This window comes from Euprymna scolopes, chromosome 1 (genome assembly GCF_053919585.1).
Source record: "Euprymna scolopes isolate OS-2025 chromosome 1, ASM5391958v1, whole genome shotgun sequence".
NCBI lineage: Eukaryota > Metazoa > Mollusca > Cephalopoda > Sepiida > Sepiolidae > Euprymna > Euprymna scolopes.
In genome coordinates this window covers 79,257,756-79,273,466 of record NC_136482.1, presented here as the reverse complement: position 1 = coordinate 79,273,466, position 15,711 = coordinate 79,257,756, and the positions used below count along the sequence as shown (strand labels likewise).

General features: G+C 32.5%; 2 pseudogenes; both read right to left on the bottom strand.

Moving 5' to 3' along the window:
- Nucleotides 1-11,354: 11,354 nt before the first annotated feature.
- On the bottom strand, nt 11,355-11,481 carry LOC145284853 (U2 spliceosomal RNA; annotated as a pseudogene).
- Nucleotides 11,482-12,440: 959 nt separating this feature from the next.
- Nucleotides 12,441-12,587, bottom strand: LOC145284296 (U2 spliceosomal RNA; annotated as a pseudogene).
- Nucleotides 12,588-15,711: the final 3,124 nt, after the last annotated feature.

The window sequence follows — 15,711 nt, the reverse complement described above, 5'->3', positions numbered from 1 at the left end:
GTAGTTTAAGAAATTTCCTGACGATGACGAGAGTGTTGAAGATGATTAGCATAGCGGTCGACCATCGGATGTTGACAACTATCCACTAAGAACCTTAGTCGAAGCCAATCAACGCACAACTGTTCGATAACTTGCTCCTGAACGTATACAACGATTTCCAACCACTTAAAACAAAATTGGAAAGACAATAAACCAGATAAATGGGAGCCTCACGAATTGAACGGCAACCAAAAGAAACGCTGTTATGAAGTGTTAGCTTTTCTTTTTTTACGCAACAAGAACGACCCATTTCTCGACTGGGTTGTGACTTGCGATGAAAAAATGCTTAGTTCAGTGGTTACGATACGTCCACGGTACGTCCCGAAGCCAAAGTTGTACCAAAAGAATATCATGCTGATAGTTTGGTAGTCTGCGACCGGTATCATCCATTACAGTTTTTTGAATGCAGGCGAAACAATTACAGCGGAGATGCACTGTCAGCAACAGGATGAAATGCATAAGAACCTCCGACAACACCCAGCATTAGTCAACAGAAAAGGCCCAATTCTCCTCAACGACAATGACATACCGCACGCTACTGAACAGACCCTGCAGAAGTTGAACTAATTGGGCTACGAAACTCTGCCTCATCTGGTCTCCAGACCTCTCACCTACTGAGTTCCACTTTTGCAAGCATCTCGATAACTTTCAGCGCGAGAAATTCTTCAAAATCTAACCGATATAAAAAACATTTTCAGCGAGTTTATCGCTACTAGAACGCAAGGTTTTTAATTTTCTGGCCTAATTACACTTTTTTGTGTTGGCGTAAGTGTGTTAATTCATATGATGCTTTATTCAATCAATAAATTTCTTGTTGAGATATGTTCTTCTGAATTTAAAAATTTAAAACCGCAATAACTTTTTTGTCAACCTGATATTTAAACTTCTTTTTGAAGAGTATAGAAAAAAACAAAACAACGGATACAAAAATGAAAAAAACAATTTATTTGCATTTTATATTCTGTTCATTTCATAACTTTTCGAAACATGAAAAATTTTGCGGATTCAGACAATTTCCCGAATTTGTCTTGATTAATAGAAGAGAATTGAATTGTGATTCGCATGAATTATTGATCAGAGACCAGACAAGTGTATACAGTGTATGAATTGTTTCACGCAATTTGGATGAATATTAAGTAGTTTTGAACGATCGTGTGTTCGAATTCGTTTGAAATGGCGCTTCTGTTGAAAATGCTGAATTATGCATGCAAATTAGCAAGAAGCAAAAATTGTAAATAACATATTCGATCGCGAGAAAATACGTTGTTGAGAGAAATTCAGAAAGCACTTACTTAAGTTTAAATTACTTTTTCAATATTTCTTAACTACATAAATTTAAAACTGGGTTATGTATCAAAAAGTAAAGTAAATAGATATTAAAAGAAACTTCAATATATCTCAGCCTTCAAAGAAAATTTACAAGGCACGTATTAGAGTTTAAATTACTTTTTCAATATTTCTTAAATATGCTTTAAATTGAATTATGTACAAAAACGTAGAGTAAAACAGATATAAAAAAAACTTTAATATATCCCACTAATTTCCAGGGCAGAAATATTGTATTCATATTCCAATACTTATGTTCAGTGACTATATGTGATACATGAAAAAATCTGAAAGTGTAAATAAAATAAGAAATCAAAGGAAAAAACTAGAGATTTAAGTAGAAAATGATATTAAATATGGGAATTATTAAAAAAAAAACGTAAATGCATTCAGAGTTTTAATATTTCGATGTCAAATGAAACAGAGTATCTTTTATTAACTAACATAAACCGATATTTGTTTTTTCAGTATAAATACGAATGTTAAGTTTAAAATGAGATTTGAAATTTTTCCTACCGGAGGGCGTTCTGAATTCTATATTGAAATTAAAGATTAGTAATCAAAAACAAAACAAAACACATAAAAAAGAAAGATTAGTTAAAACACTTTACTAAATAATTCTTGAATATATGAAAGCACAATGCATAACAATAAAAATATTAGCTAAAGAAAATGAATTTTAATTACAATATAATTACTATTAACAAATAGAAATGTACGGATATGATATGCATACAAATGTAAAAAAAAAAAAACATGACAGAAAAAAATTCCTCATGATAAAAGATTAAAGTAAAAAATGATTAATGACCTATTTAATTAAAATAATGCAATTAAAACAATACAATTAAAACAATACAATTAAAACAATACAATTAAAACAATTAAAAATAACTTTTGTTGCTAAAGTTGTACAGTGAGAAACATTATGAATGTGTTTAGCTTTATTTTAAAAAATAATAAAATACTATCGAACATATTTTTTGCTAAGAAAAAACAAAATTTTAAAAATGATTGGATTCTGTATTAAAAAGATTGGCGCGTACAAGTGACACATACGGCATTTTAAATCAGGATGCTGATGTTGTTTGAGATAAAATGCATCACTCGTGAAAACCAAGCGTATAAAATTATTCAATTAAATGTTAGCATTTTTCTGTGAACATTTCACAAGTATAAAAAATGAAATTATTTTATTCTTATAAAAGGAGGTTGATCAGAAATAATTAGTGCAATTGAGTGAGGACATTTTTATTGTTGTTTTATTCACGGCTCTTTAATTATCGAATACGGCTTCCTGAACATGTTTGTCAATGAATTCATTTTGTTTTATAAAGATTCACAAAATATTCAGAAACATTCTGTGTTTTCCGAGCTGTATAACCTTCAATTTATAACGTATTTAAATATCTATTTTGTGCACTTGTGATATTAAACTCATTATTTGGCATGTGCTTATTATATAAAATTTATAAAGCAGTTTTCCATGAAATATTTCTCTAAAACTTGGTCTTTTCAAAAATTTTTCCCTCAAACTTGATCCCAAAAAGAGGTCCTTCAAACGAGTTCCTTAGTTACGGAATTTAACGTGGACGTGCATAGCATTGAGGTCTCGTGCACAAACCTGTCCAGTTAATATTTTATTACTTTTTTATTATTTTTTTATATGGAGCTCACCACTTATCTAAACCCAGAAGTCACTCGGGGATAGGGGTTATTGCGTATATAGTTATCAATGGGATAGCGTTGTAGTATTCATTAGTATTGGAGATTTGATAAAGTGTCATTACTTAAGCGGGCGGTCCACCAGAAATTTGTTTATGTTGGACTTGAAGACATCCAAGTTGAAAGGTGGGAAACAGGCAAGAGGCAGAGAGTTCCACAGGCGTGCAGGTCTCAGAAAGAAGCTTTGTTTATGGAATCTACGTCTTGATTTAGGCACAGATAAAGAGTGGGGAAAATTATTGACAGTGGTTTCAGCAAGACGGGTGTTTATCGTGAAGGATTGATGAGGGGGTCAGAGATTGGAGCTCAGACGAGAACTTGCCATGCAAATTACGATAAAACAAAGATAGGCTCGTAACGTCTCTTCTGTGGGAGAAAGGTTGCAGGGAAGAGAAAAGGGGATCTCCCATTAAGCCACGACGTCCATTTTGTACTCTGTCAAGGAATGATAGGCTGTTTTTGGCAGCTCCTGCCCAGATATGGCAACAGTATTCCATCCTTGGACGTAATTTGCTTTTATATAGATAGAGAAATGCATCAGTAGTGAGATATCTTCTGGAGCGGTAGAATGATCCCACCATTTTACCAGCGACCTTGGCAACAGACTTGATATACGTGTTCCATTTCAGATCAGGAGTAAAGGTCAAATCCAGAAGCTTATTAAAACATGGGGCCTCCCCTAGACGAGAGCCATTCATTTCAATCGATGCCAGATGGGGATCAGAGCGTTGATGATGTAAAGATAGGAGCTTGATTTTAGATGCATTAAAGGTAAGAAGTCACCTCTTCCCGCACTGTACCACGCGCTCAAGATCAGAGGAGAGAGAATCAGAGAGAACTTTGTCATTTACGGCCTTTGATGTGTTGCCATAGATGGTCGTATCATCAGCATAGATGTCAATGAATGATTTAAGTATGCGTTTTGGGAGATCATTGATGTAGATCAGGAGGAGAGTTGGGCCCAAGATGGACCCTTGAGGGACACCAGCATTAATACTGTGGGCCTCTGATTTTTGCCCATCGACCACTACTCTTATTAGCCTATCAGAGAGTAATGATTTAATGATTACGAAAACATTTCCAGTTATACCGTAGCTGAAAATCTTGTGAAGTAGCCCTTTATAACATACCTTGTCGAAGGCCTTTGATATGTCAAGAGCAATTGACCTAGAAAATAAGCTTTTGTCAAGAGATTCGCTAATCCTATGAGATATAACCGTTAGCACATCTGCTGTAGGTCTAGCAGAACGGAAACCATATTGCGTGTCACTAAGAATATTATTTCTGCCGAGGTGGTTGACTACTTACCTATTTAATATGGATTTCAGCAACTTACTCATGACACACAGGAGACTTATTGGTCTGTACCGAGAGGGAGATGACTTTTCACCTGAATTCTTAAATACAGGGCATACTGATGAGGTTTTTCAGGCTGTTGGAAAGCAATTCTCCTTAAGGCAACGTTTAAATAGTTTTGTAAGTATGGGGGCAAGTTCTGGTTGAAGATTTTTCAGCACTATAATTGGAATGCCGTCAGGGCCAGTTGCTTTACTGGAATCAAGGTTCTTGATTAGCTTGGCGACCTCACGCACAGATATTTGTATGTTACCTAGCGTGTTCTGTGTTATAGGAGGAAATACGGGGAGTTGATGACCTTCGTCGCATAGGGTAGAACTAACTGTAAAGTTATCGGCAAATAGTTTGGCCTTGCCTGATGCTGACGAGATGACCTCAAGTCCATTGATAATGGTTGGGATAGAACGCACGCTTCTGTTCGGGATCCTATTCGTTATATAGCCAAAACTGGTGGGAACCAAACCGCTGCTCAGGTACTTTGGATTTTACGGACTGAACATATAGCTCTCTTGCATTTTTATTACTCTTTTACAGTAGTTGCTGGCAGTCCTGAAAGCAGCTTTAGTCTCAGTACATCTATTATGTTGGTAGCTATGGAAAAAGTGATTTCTGTGCCCGATGGCAGCAGCACATTCTGGGGAGAACCATGGCTGGCTGTTAGGTTTTTGTTGGAATTTTTTGGATGGTATGAATCGGTCTATGCCTACAATTAACCATTCGGTAGGTCTGATACAATAAAGGACACATCCGTTTTAAACATGGAATGCAGAGGTAGGTCAGATATGAATGTACAGAAGCTATCCCAGTCAGCCATAGAGTATCGGTATACAGTACGGTGGAGAGGTACGTCTGAAGACTTATTATATTTCATTTTCATCTTACCTGATACAACGGAGTGGTCGGAGTATCCCAGACGATATAGAACGGAACATGAACATAGTTCAGCGGAAGTTGAGAGAAGAAGGTCCAGAAAGCTTGCATACTGATCGGTAGTATCGGGCACAGGGGTGGGCTCGCGAACAATCTGAGTGAGGTCATAGGCAATGGAAAAATCATGACAGAACCTCCCCTCATCATCTGTCTTATTTGAGTGGGTCAACCATTCCACGTTATGGACTTTGAAGTCACCGCAAATGTGAATGTTAGCCAGGGATGAGCAGACAGGATGTGGTCATTTTTCTCAGTTATACTCTTAAAGATAGTAACTCCGCTGTTGTAGGGGCGATAGAGGCAAATATAAATGCGACGGTATAAGCAAGTGCAACCCGAAAGCACATATAAGGTAAATTAGGGTCTTCTATGGGAATATCCCTGCTACACGGGAAGCCATCTTTAATGTAGGCACATATTCCATGCCCATGGCGATCTTGCGGGTCAGATTTAGATATATTACATCATATAACTTAATAAATTGGGGGTCAGATTCATATGTGTTACATTATATAACTTAATAAATTATGTACATCATTGTATTATCTATTACATTGTTGGTTTTGTTAGATTCGTATTTTGGGGGGGTTGATTTCACAAAAAATAACTATACATGTTACTCATCGCATGGCCTGTAATGTATATTATATAATACGGAATTGCAAGTTCAGTTATGGATGAATATTTTACATATAATATATAAACATACATAACTTTATATATGTATACAAATATATATGTGTGTATGTATATGTATATATGTATAAATTATGTATGTGTTTTAGAAAATCGATGACATATTTTATGATTAAGTTTTATATGTATGAATATGCCCGTTTTGTATATATTATTTTTGCAATAACACTGGATTACTAGTCTTTCTACTAATTTCCTCGGATTTATATTCATAGTGTGCCATTTTATTATGCCTTTCTTTATCGGTGAGAATAATAGAACCAGAATTGTTGTATCTCTTCTCCTATCATGAGGATAATGTTTATGTATATCGTATGTAGAAGTTAAAGTGCGCTGTCACACATTGTATGTGTTATGTGTTTACAATGAAAAGTGTTGATGAATATTCAATTTAATCGTTATAATTAAGAATTTCCGAACGTATGTTGATGAGAGGTTTGTATTTCTTGCATGTCTAGAACATTATAACTAAGTTATGCCATATATATATATATATATATATATATATATACATATATATATATATACATATATATATACATATATATATATATACACAGAATTAGTCTAGAGATTTTGAGCATGTTATGGAAGTTGCGTCTTTAATGTTAAAACTCCTATTACGATGTTGTTTAGATTCTCTTCAATAATTATTAACTTAGATTGATAGTGATAGAGAAAACTATTGTCTTTGGTTGGAAACATATTAAGTTCACAAAACAGACTAATGTATCTATCATATATTGTAAAACTAATGTAAAACATATAATGAAAATATTTAAAACAGATTTTATCAATTTATTAAAGGAAAAAATAAAAATAAATATTTTATTTTAAAAATAAAATATATATTAACCAAAGATAACAAGAACCTCCTAAAATTTATTGCACAAATACTCTTTTCTCTGTCACAACTCGTAGCAGCGTATTATCAACTCTGATGTTGGATTCGCAATTTTAGTTGCGGCTTCGTTGTTAGCAGCTAATTTAACTTGCAGAGTCACAAATGTTATTTAATTATCTTCTATAAGAATAAAAATCATTCTTGAAAATTATCAGCATGATTTAATGAAACCTCTATTTGACAACTATCTCAAAACAATCTTTAACAAATTCTATTTTCGTTGAACCAGGATTTTATAAACTTGGATACGTGACTTAGTTCGTTGTCTTCTATAAAGACCATAGATTAATGCTTAGGTAAAAATTCTAATCAAGGTAGCTAAGGAAATATTGTTCTCGAAAGCACAGTAACATTTGGAATACATTTTAACCATGTCTGTCACTTTAAATAGTCCTACAGACTCATTATTAAAAATCCCAGCTCATATCATGATTCCATCCCTGCATACTTGGCCTTTAAAAATTGTATTGAGTTATGTAGCTTGCTCATCTGTGGACCCATCCATCGGGCAAGGGTGATCTTTGATTAATCTGTAAAAATTTTACTGAAATCAGTTTATATATATATATATATATATATATATATATATATATATATATATATATATATATATACATATATATACTCTAACTGCAACATTATTTATTCATGTCATGTCTCTTTCATTAAAATGAGTCTATTTATTGTATTTTTACATCAGTAAACTCCCTTAATGCTGTACACTTCGTTTACTTTGTCAACAGTGTAACCAAATGTGAACGCAATTAACGCATTTGAGTTTCTTATTAATTGTCTTTTATGTGACATACGTTGCTTTCTTTGATTTCTTATTTTTTGGCTGAATTCCCATTTGACATATTTGGTTGGTTTTTTGGTGATCTCTATTCAAATTCTTTATGAATTTGTAGCGTAAACTTCCTTTGCTAATTTCTTAGATTATATTGTTTTTTTCATTCATCGTTGGGGTTTTTTTTACGAGCAAAAATACTAAATTCTAGTTTTTGCAAATAATCTCTTGATAGTGCAAATTTCTATAATTACTGAAAAATATTAAATATATATCTGGCATTAAAAATTAGGACTTAATTGCTTTCAAACTTACATGCTATATGTAATAGTAAAATTATTTCATTCGATAACACATATTTTACATAAAATATTTGAAAATACCTCTTTTTGCATATAATCATATATATATATATGTATATATATATATATGTGTGTGTGTGTGTGTGTGTGTGTGTTCTGGGAGATTTATTCTTAGTTTTATCTATTTTCGATTCTTCAGAATATTAATCTGCTCCATTTTATTCTTGTCTGTATATTTCTCTTTTTCTATCATATCCCCTCTAACTAATATACCCTCACTATATCAGTATTTTCTCAGGATATTAGCTTTTTACAACTACATTTAAAATTCATACTTTATCGTCTTTGCTCTAACATTTATTGCACGTAACAGCAATGTTAAATTGCTTTTAATCTTTAAAAAAAGTAAATTTAAAAAATGAAGCCTTTAAGATTGTTCTTTTAAGTCAGTATTATCGGTTTGGGAAGCGGAAAGAGAAGATATAACGACTTTTGTATTTAAAAGACAACACAGAACACTCGGTTGAACAGCTCCTCATAATGTAAACGTTTAAAAATCCCGAACTTTTACAATTTTATCTTCTCGTTTTCAGTTTGTTCGTGTGATTTTTCCCCCCTGGGGTCAGAGAAAAATATGTTAACGCCATTTTCTTTGAAATATTTTTTTACTTCATTCGCTGTCGATAAACGCCGTTCGCTTTCTAAGCTTTGCACAAGATGTTAAGCTGCGATAATATCAGTCGGAACATTTGCTGGGATTTCTTTGTTAATATTAGCATAAGCAACTTGAAACGGAAGATCAATAACGGACACGACGAATCAATACATCGAAGCGCTGGCGATTGAGAGCAAGCAGAGTTAATAACTTAAACGTTGACAAAACATTAAACACCTAAAACTTGCTGGTATATCCCAAATATTATAATCTACACTAAAAATAGAGGCGTAAGATTTACTTTCAATATGTGTAATGCACCTTTCAAATACCTCCGGGTATATCGTCGATGATGTTGCACGTCTAAATAACAGAATGTTTTCAGTCTTGCAGCAACATACCTCTTCAGGTTTTTATAAATGGAAATTCCCTTAGGGCCACATAATGTGCAGGAGTTAATAAAAACGAAAGATCACAAATACAAGGCATGTCTATTGGCTTCAGTTATACGAAACAAGGTTAAAGGTAAAAGAAACAACAGTTCTTGGAAAAAAACTCTGGAAGAGCAAAATGTATGACAATGTAGTTCCAAACACCGAATCGATGAATACGACTAAATTAACGAATAGAATGAATTTTGATAATGAAAGCAAGCAGGGAATAGATAAGAAAATTCTGAAGAAATTTCAAACTGCTAAGGTACTGGTGATTAAGTGAAACTTATAACTCGGTGAGAAAAAAAGATTATGTGCGAAATTTTAAGAGTGAAAAAAAAATGTGTTACAAAGCATATAGTTTTATGTGCAAATTAAAGGAAAAAAAAAACGAAAATTGTGCATTTGTTTATCATTAGTCAGTCTTTTCATTTTCATTTTTTGAAAAAAATAGAACTTTTAAGATTAATAACATACAGAAAACTAGTATTTAAATGATTATTTCGTACTGCGTCTGTGAATTGTAATTTCTTTAAGTCTGTCATGTTGTATAAGTCTTAATATAATTTAATTTAATTTCATAATATTAAATTAAGTAGGTTCATAGTAAGATTTAAAATTATCTTTTAAATTTAATATTATGTAAAAATTTAGCATGATGCTATTTATAGTTATATTGAGTTCTAATTTCTAAAAGAAAGAGTGTAAAGAATTTATTATTAATTTATATCACTACAATTAACAATGGGGAATAAATCATCTCTATATTAAACTCCAAGCATCCCTGGCATATCTTTTGAATCTCAGAATGTAACGACGAGCTAAATAATTAACTTGTAAAGCAATAAAAATAAGATCTCCCATTTTTAAAGTTTATAATTTATTATCAAATTAGTTATATCGATTTCTAATTTCGTAAAAATTGTTTCTCATAGACTTATGGGATTTTTAAGTAATAAAAATATCAAAGCGTTATATTTGTCAATATCGAACATGATGAATATTTTGCTTTTGTTCGCGTTAATTCTAAACCATTTTAATTTAGAGGAAAACAATAGGCTACGGTATGTTTTCGATGTAACTCTGGGTTTCTGTGTACGTGCAATACCTTGCGTTAGATTAAGGTGTAGTTTGGATTTGTGAACGCACGCTCACGCATAGGAGTTATTATGCGACTGTGCAGATTAAATATCAATGCTGTCAACGAAGTTTCGCGTCGAAAATACGATTAAAACCATTCCTAGAATTGACCTGTTTAGGATAGGATGTATTCTCATTGTTTTGCAGCCAAACCTCTGCTAGAATGGAACACCATGGTTTTAGAATTAGTTTATCGACAAAAGCCAGCTTACAAAACAATTATCGTTAGGTTCAAATGTTCTTTTAAATAAAGGCTGATGCATATAGAGCAGTGGAGATATTGGTTTTGTTTCTAGAAGATGTTGGCACTTTTCTCAATTGATTTTCAATTCCAATCTGATACGACCACACACATCAACAAATACTAAGTTACTTAACCAATTTTTAAACTCACAATTAAAAATAAAATCCTTAGCAGAGAATTTTACACAGAAATTTAATATCACAAATGCCAAAGGTAAAAATACATTTAATTGTGGGGTTAGTGTCTATTTTATATTCCTGAAGTGTAAATCTAGGGATACTTGGTATATATATATATATATATATATATATATATATATATATATATATATATATATATATATATATATACTTCAATACTTTATCAATATGAATTCTAAAAATATATTTCGTTTAGTTGAAAATTTATTGTTTTAAAAAGAATAAAATTAATAAAAATGTTATATACGTCCAAATAAATTATGGGTGACTTTCTAAATAAATCAACATGAGCTTTGAGGCGAAGCCACTATTTAACCCTATTTATCGTTAAAATAAGACCGATAGCCATTAGTTGCGCACTCTCGTGAAATGAATGAATGCATGAATGTAGGATGGACATGAAATTCTTAAAGATAAACTAAAATGACCGAAAAATGAGCTGAAACGACTTAAATAATTAAAAAGTAAATGACTTAGAATGACTTTAACGAACATAAGGATGAATTGAATGACCTTTAGAATGACTTGAATGATTAAAAAATAACTGAAATATTTCCAAAACAACTTGAATGATCTGGAGAATAACTTGAATGGCTTTGAGACTGACTGGTTGTAAAGTGGGTGATCATTCTACATTAAATTAATACAGAAAAGTGATCACCGCACATTATATCACAATAAGTACCGCATGTATTAAGAACAGATACTACACTTTGAACTTGGCCAAAAGGCCAAGCAAAGGGGGTATTTATTTGCGCCCCTACCGAGCAAATTAGGCACAAGGCCGATTTTTAATGTGAGGAGTGAAGGGGAAATGGGGACCAGCTCTCCGGGGGATAGGGGAATTGGATAGTGACAATTGGTATGAAAGGTTGCCCCTACATTGACCAAGATCTTATACGTGGGGCTGCCCCCACATATGGCCTTTGCTTGCAGCATATGCCGGAACAGATACTACACTTTGAACTCGCCCAAAAGGTCAAGAAAAGGGCATTTATTTGCTCCCCCACCGAGCAAATTAGGCACAAGGCCGATTTTTAATGTGAGGAGTGAAGGGGAAATGGGGACCAACTCCAAAGGGTTGCCTCTACATTTACCAAGGTCTTATATGTGGTGTTTCTCCCACATATGGCCTGTGCTTGCAGTATCTGCCGGAACAGATGGTATTTATTTGCCCCCCACCGAGCAAATTAGGCACAAGGCCGATTTTTAATGTGAGGAGTGAAGGGAGGGGGAAGGGAAAAAGGGGACCAGCTCCCGAGAGGTGGGAAATGGGAGCTGGTTAATGGTCAGGCATGTGGGGTTGCCCCCACATCTGGTCTTTGCTAGTCATAGCTAGTAATAGCTTGCAGCATCTGCCGGAACAGATACTACACTTTGATCTTGGCCAAAATGCCAAGAAAAGGGGGTATTTATTTGCACCCCCACCGAGCAAATTAGGTACAAAGCCGATATTTTATGTGAGGAGTGAAGAGGAAATGGGGACCAACCCTCCGGGGAGTAGGGGAGTTGGATAGTGACAATTGGTATGAAAGGTTGCCCCTACATTGACCAATAACTTATATATGGGATTGCTCCCACATATGGTCTTTGCTTCCAGTATCTGCCGGAACAAATGGTATTTATTTGCTCCCCCACTGAGCAAATTAGGCACAAGGCCGTTTTTAATGTGAGGTAAAAACCAGCTCCCCTAAAAGTAGGCAAAAAGGGGGCACTCTGGTTACCAAAAATAATAATTGTCCCAGTATAGAGGGTTTCCCCTCCATTGACTGGTACAAATCATCTTAAGTGCAGTATCTGCCGGAACAGATACTACACTTTGATCTTGGCCAAAAGGCCAAGAAAGGGTATTTATTTGCTCCCCACCGAGTAAATTAGGCACACGGCCTATTTTTAATGTGAGGAGTGAAGGGGAAATGGGGACCAACTCCCCGGGGAGTAGGGGTGCTGGATAGTGACAATTGGTATGAAGGGTTACCCCTACATTGACCAAGGTCTTATATGTCCACAGATTTTATGCTTACACCGGCCGTAACTGGTTCATACCATTCATTATCTTTCCCATACTAGAATAATAAAATAATAATGTCTCCCTCAGAAAAGTCTGCTGCCTCTAATTGGTTGTTCGCTAATTCTCTTATTCCAGAACACTTCCTAACATTACAATATGGCGTCGCTAGGAACAAACGTGAGGAGGGGATAGTGTTTTGCAGCATTGCATACTTTCAACTAACAAATTAATAACTGATGATGTAAAGCTAAAATTTAACTGGAATATACTTTTTTTAAGATTACTGCGGTAAAATAATTGCATGATGGATTCTAAGAATAAATTCTAGCATATAAAAAAACAAATCTCTACATTAAATACTGGTAATCCTGATATTATCCTAATATTTCATAAATACTGGCAGTTTATTTTTTCAATTCAGCATGTTAACATATATGAATCATGAATATATACACATATATATATAAACATTTTAAAAGTATAATATACATATATATGTATAAACATTTTAAAAGTCGGATTATGTAGGTGCTAAGTCTGCGATAGGGTAAAGTTAATATATTTTTTCCATCCGGGAATTTAAACTGCATTCTTTATTTTTGCATTTGTTTATATTGGGTTTTTAGATATGTATGGCTAGGTTTCCTTCCTCTTATCTATTTGCCTTTCTGGTACCTAAGGTAGTTAAGCTTTTATACATTTTTATTCTCATAGCATTATTATGCTAATTGACATGTCGAAGAATGGATCTTGTAATCCTAAACTTGCTTATTAATAGTTTTTCTTTTTCGATTTTATTATTTAATTAATCTATTTTATTTCATATATTAGTAAAAATAGTAACCGTATTATTTTAGTTTTTTAAATATTTTCGATTTATTTATTTTTTATTTTTTATTGGGGAAGTGGTATTATCCACTGGAGAGCTATGTATTAAACAGCTGTCCTGTTTTTAAATCTCCGAAACAGCTTCATGGTAAGCAGCTGATGATCCCCGTTTTCTATTTACAAACTTTTAGTTAAGGTTTTATATTTTCATCTTTATGTAGTTAAATTCTGTTTTAAAATTGAAGACTTTTGCGAAATCGGCTTATGCAAATGCTAAGGCTGTTTCTATTTAACAATTTTAGTAAAGGCTTTTTTTTCTTCATCCTTATATAAATGAATACTCTTATCATTATAAACATTTTAAAAGTCGGATTATTTAGGTGCTAAGTCTGCTAAATTATAGCATATAAAAAACAAATATCTACATTAAATACTGGTAATCCTGATATTATCCTAATATTTCATAAATACTGGCAATTTATTTTTTCAATTCAGCATGTTAACATATATGAATCATGAATATATATATATATATATATATATATATATATATAAACATTTTAAAAGTATAATATATATATATATATATATATGTATAAACATTTTAAAAGTCGGATTATGTAGGTGCTAAGTCTGCTATAGTAAATATATTTTTTCCATCCGGGAATTTAAACTGCATTCTTTATTTTTGCATTTTTTTTTAATTCAAATCTTCTTTCGACTATATATATATATATATATATATATATATATATATATATATATATATATATATATATATACAGAACGTTTTTTAAGATTCGATAATCGCACAAACATATAAAATTAAATCACCTAAACAGCTATTCTACTTTAACAAAACTATATATCATTCTGAAGTCTTGATAATTTCTCAAAATTATAAAAATTAAATATTAGAACCCTTAAAATTTTACTATTATCAGCTTTAACAAAAGGGTTGAGAATTATTGGTATTTTAACTCGCATTGCTAACTTTTTCCTTGCGTAGAAGGAACTACCATAAAATGTAAACAAACGTATATTCCGATTTCCTTGCGCGGTCGGAACACTCAATACACTGTATTTGTTTGAAAATATGCACAAAATGCAGACACGCCACTAGTCCTCAAACAATTCTAAAAATATATTTCTTTTACGGATACCAATAATTAATTTTCTTTTTTTTTGAGCGATTATCAAGACTTTTATGAGACTATATTTGTTTTTCTTTAGCACATTTTATTCTTGTTGACGATTTGATTTCATTTTATATTTTTGACCAATTACCGAAGCTTCAACTCTGTGATTATCATGAGGACACTTTCTTTTCAGAACTGAATAAACGTATTCAAATAAGATAAAACACCAAAATATTATGCAGCTAGGTTTCGAAGTAAATATTATTGGCTACAGAAACACTCCTTTCTTATGTATTTGTTTTTTTTTACCACTTTTACTTTCTATGGAGTGCTTTATTTAATTTAATTTTTCTGAGCGATTATCGATACTTCAAAGATTATCTTTGCGCTTTCTTATACACGTATGTTACTATGCTGAAATTGTTACGATATTATTTAAAAAACATTCTTCGTCTACAGAAGGAGGTTGTTTTGTAATTATTCTGTACTTTCACCTAACAAGTTAAAAAAGATGACGTAAAACTGAAATTAAATTTAATACTATTTTTGGAAGATTTGATTATCCTAAACCCCAAAACCGCAGAGGGGGATTTGAGTAAAAAACGGAAACAGTCAGGACTATTTTTTCCTTCTTGGTTGTAATATTAAAAAAGAATGACCAGTAGAAGGTTTGCTAGAGCAACTTTTAGAAGAAAAATCCTTGAAGTATTCCAAGAAGGAAAACGATGAGCGACTTAAAAGATACTGTTATCGGTAGAAGGCAGTTATCTACCTCTTATTTCGATTACTCTTAAGAGTTAATATACAGTGAGAATTCCTAACTTCGAAAACTTTCTTTTTTACGTTTTAGTATTTTTCAAATAGACGAATTTTTGTAATTTTTTGGAAATTATACTGATTAAGACATGATAAAAAATATGTAATAATGTTTTTCTCCTAAATGATTTTTAGAATCCGCAAGTATCTGCAGATTATCGACCAAAACCAGTACTAAT